Genomic DNA, 3,842 nt, shown 5'->3' with positions numbered 1-3,842 from the left:
GCCCCCCAGGCGCCTATTATCTTTCTGCTGTCACAAGATAGCTGCCACAATTGCAAACATCATAACAGGTTTCTAGACAAGAGGAGAAAGCTAGTTTTCTCCTAGCAAGACTGTCTTTCTATGTCCAAATGCAAGGCCCCTGGCTGACTTCCCCTTCTATCTCATTGACCAGAAAGGTGGTTATGTGCTCACCCTGGACCAATCACTGGCAGAGAGAAAAGGAATGACCATACTTGGCGCCTGATTGGCTCATAAACTTGGTGGGTCTGGGGAAGGAGCTTACCTTCCTTGAGCCCATCCCAGACTGGAAACTAAGGTTCTATTTGGAGGGAAGGAGGGAAGGAGAGGAGATGGGTGTTGGGTAGGTAAAGAATGCTGCTGCAATACCAACGGATTTATGGTTTCTCCTTCCCTATTCCTATTGGCTAAAGTCCTACTCATCCTTTGGGTTCTCCCTTTTAGCATCTTCTGGCTTTTGTTTGCCAAAATTGACCTTCTCTGGTTTCACCAACATACCTGATTGACACCCAATCTTTGCTCTCATTATACCCCATTGCAATATGTATTGGTCTGAGGGCTGTCTTGCTTTAGACTCCTTGGGAGAACTAGTTATATTCATCTTTGTCTCTAATGTCTAGCATGATACCTGGCACATAGTGTTTAGTATTTGTGGAATAGATGTTGCATAAACAAGTCTGAGATAGAAAATAATCATGTTAGCACTGGCAACTTCAAGCATGAAGACCCACTAAATATGCACAGTTGACAGCTGTTCAATTCAGCCACACCTATTTACGGAGGGGCTATTGTCTGCCAAGCACCAGAGGCAACCGAAGAGAAGGACAACACAGGATCCGTGAACCCAAAGACCGTATGCACCGCAAAGATAACTAACAATACAAAATAGCATCTGATAAGCGTCTCATTAGAGCTACAGGAGTGCAGTGATGGGGGAGCCAGAACACACTGGGACAGTGAATAGCATGGTAATTAAAATCCACAGGTAATCCCAAAATCTTAATTTAATCAATGATTTCAACCTCTGCCCATCAACGACTCCTTAGTGAGGGAGGAAAATTGTCAGATTTGAATGTCATTTCCCCTCGTGCCCTGCCTATCTTTCAGTGCACCTGTGACCCACAGTAAAAGAACCACATGGTAAACAGCCAAAGAGGAAACCAGGAAGAAAAGGGGACCTTGGTAATTCAGAGCTCAGACAGTCAGCTCGTGAATAGCTGAAAGCTGATGCAGTTTTCACCAGCGATTTGAGGATCAAATAATTCCATATCTGACAATTGAATGGCATTCGAGGTTTTTGTAAAGGTATGTTATTGGGAAAGAGGTAATTAAAACCAAGTGAAAAGCACAATGAAATGCACTCAGTGATTAATTGTGTAGGCCCCTGTCTTCGTGGAAGCTGTGCTTTGGCCATGGGGAATCCTGAAATCTCCTCAAGCGAGGGGCACAGTGCTGAGAATCTCCTACAGGGCTCTTACCACGTTTTGTAGGTATGGGAGGCGGAAGGGCATGGACTGCTTTGAGAGCCTAGTGAAGTCTACTGACTCTTCGCACAGTATTTTTAAACTTCAAAATTTTTTAAAATAAAAAAAAAACCCATAGGATTAGAAAGAAAGTCAACTATGTTGAAATACAGTTATGAAATCATGAAATCATGACATGATAACAGATGTGCTTTTTTGGTAGCCTGTACATAACAAGATCTAGCAGCACCTCTGATGTGTAATCATGAGGTGAAGTAGGGATCCGTGTGAATCAACATATTGGCAACAACTGACACAGGATTTGAAAAGATCTGTGATGTCCCATGTCGACAAAGTCACAGGCTCTTCTGTTACTATTCTAATGTGTTGCCCAGGATTGTCATGGAAGGAAATGCTGAATTTCAGTTCGAGGAAATAAAGCTGCAATTTTGTTTCACCATCCGAGGTCACAGACCCCAGTTAAAAACTGCTGTTCCGAGACCCCTCAACCACCTGGAGACAAAGCTGAGAAGCAGAGGCCGTGTGTGTTTCCCTGCTGCCAGTGGACAGGGGTGCAGGATGCATTTCCCTCATCGAGTAATTTATTACCATTTATAATTCTGCTCCTTAAGAAATTGGGTTCTTAGGGAGATAGACTCAAAACCAAGAGGAGAAAAAGGGCCCTTAGAGGATGCTAGTTGGAAAAAACCCTTATTAAATTCACTCCCATTGTTTCCTTGGAATGTGGTTCTCTAACACTGATGTTCTTGTCTTTTCTGCTAATTTAGGACTTGCTGGATCCTTGACAGCCTCTCCTGGTATTCTTGTCTTATCAGATGTGGACATCTCCGACACAGGCAAGATAAATTCCCATCCTCAGCCGAGAGAAGCAGTTGGCCTGCTCACTGTATCTCTGAAAATGGATGAGTGGCTAGGCCAGGTCCCTCTGGAAGGGCAACTTTGTGCCCAATAAAATACAAATGCGGAACTCCTGAAATTGTGTATGTGTGTGTCGGGGTGGGGGGGGCGGGGTGCAAATACCAAGCTGTAACCTTAGCTGACCCACCCAGTTGCCTAGGGTCTGGTGCACAGTTCCCCTTTCCTGTTTATTTTAAATCCTTACCTAAACAAGAAGAGGAGGCGGGAGCGCAAAGGGAAGTGTCCTAACACTGTTGGGAAGGGTGGATTGCTATTTTATTGTTGCAAAAATGAAGTTCTCTCTCCGCTTGGAAATAAGCACACCAGGCACCAATTCTCTTTCAGTAACTACTGTTTCATTCTCTTCATAAATGTGTCTTCAAAGGTTAGCTTCCACATCTGTAAATTTTTTTTAAAGGTAAAAGTATATTTGGTCGTAATCCTATATCTAAAAACTGGTAGATAATTAAAAAAAAAAACAACTAGGTGATTTGCAGGGGGGAAAAAATCCCAGTCCTCAGACAGACTTATGAGGGCATCACATTCCAAAATACAGAGTTGTTACAGCTTCACATTTGACCGGTGACTCACTTACTATTTTAAAAACAAACAAAACAGTAGCCTAAAGTAAAGAACACATCTGCTGGGTGGTCATCTACTTGAATGTAGGTCATATTTTTCCCAATCAGCAGGCACAGAATGAATCGCTTCTTCATTTGTATTGGCATTTCAATTACAAGACAAGCAGAGCATAAATCCTACCCTATTAACTACTCTTTGCGTGTGTTTCTTTTTGATTTTGAATTTTTGGCTCCAGTCTTGGCATCTCTAGGGTCTTTCTGGACAATTATTAGGCTCTCAGTAAACATTTACTGAACGGGATGTAATTAAAGAAGGTGTTGCTAGCTAGGGAGGATACAGCAAATGATTTGTCTGTAAAACCTGATCAGCAGTTAAAAGATTTTCCACAACCAATAATGAAGAACGGATTTTCAGAAGGGTCTAAATCTGCAGTGAACAGATTAGAAGTGAACAAAATGCCATCTTCCAGGAAGTGGCCGGTGTTTGATACGTCATGGTTGAATAAATCACTAATTTTAATATCAATAGTGGCCGTAACTGCACTCTGCCTCATGCAGTTGCCTCCTCTCGCACGGAACGTCCATCAGGGGTTGTTATGAGGATCGAATGAGTGAAAGCATGTAACACACTCACCCCAGCACCTGCTTATTGTGTTAGCTATTGTGCTAGGAACGGTGTTCGGTGCCTCTCATACTCTATGAGTAGAAATTACAAAGCATCCGGGAGGAAGAGAAGCCTGAGGAGCTGGGGAGAAAGGACGGGAGAAACCTATGTTCTAGAGGTTTTCAGTTCATCTTTATATTACCGTCCTTGCTGCTTGGAACACAGGTCCCCAACTTTGTGGCGGGCTCCCTCTTATAC

The 3,842-nt window shown here is 43.1% G+C and overlaps 1 long non-coding RNA gene across 1 annotated transcript; it reads left to right on the top strand.

Moving 5' to 3' along the window:
- Positions 1-359: 359 nt before the first annotated feature.
- LOC138437262 (uncharacterized) lies at positions 360-2,478 on the top strand. The gene is made up of 4 exons (XR_011255847.1): positions 360-986; positions 1,126-1,323; positions 1,877-2,078; positions 2,270-2,478. It is a non-coding gene; the product is annotated as an uncharacterized lncRNA (long non-coding RNA).
- The last annotated feature ends 1,364 nt before the right edge of the window (positions 2,479-3,842 follow it).

The sequence above is a fragment of the Ovis canadensis genome, chromosome 3, assembly GCF_042477335.2.
Source record: "Ovis canadensis isolate MfBH-ARS-UI-01 breed Bighorn chromosome 3, ARS-UI_OviCan_v2, whole genome shotgun sequence".
Classification (NCBI taxonomy): Eukaryota; Metazoa; Chordata; class Mammalia; order Artiodactyla; family Bovidae; genus Ovis; species Ovis canadensis.
Note: the sequence above shows the minus strand (reverse complement) of the source record. Positions and strands in the feature narration are given on the sequence as shown.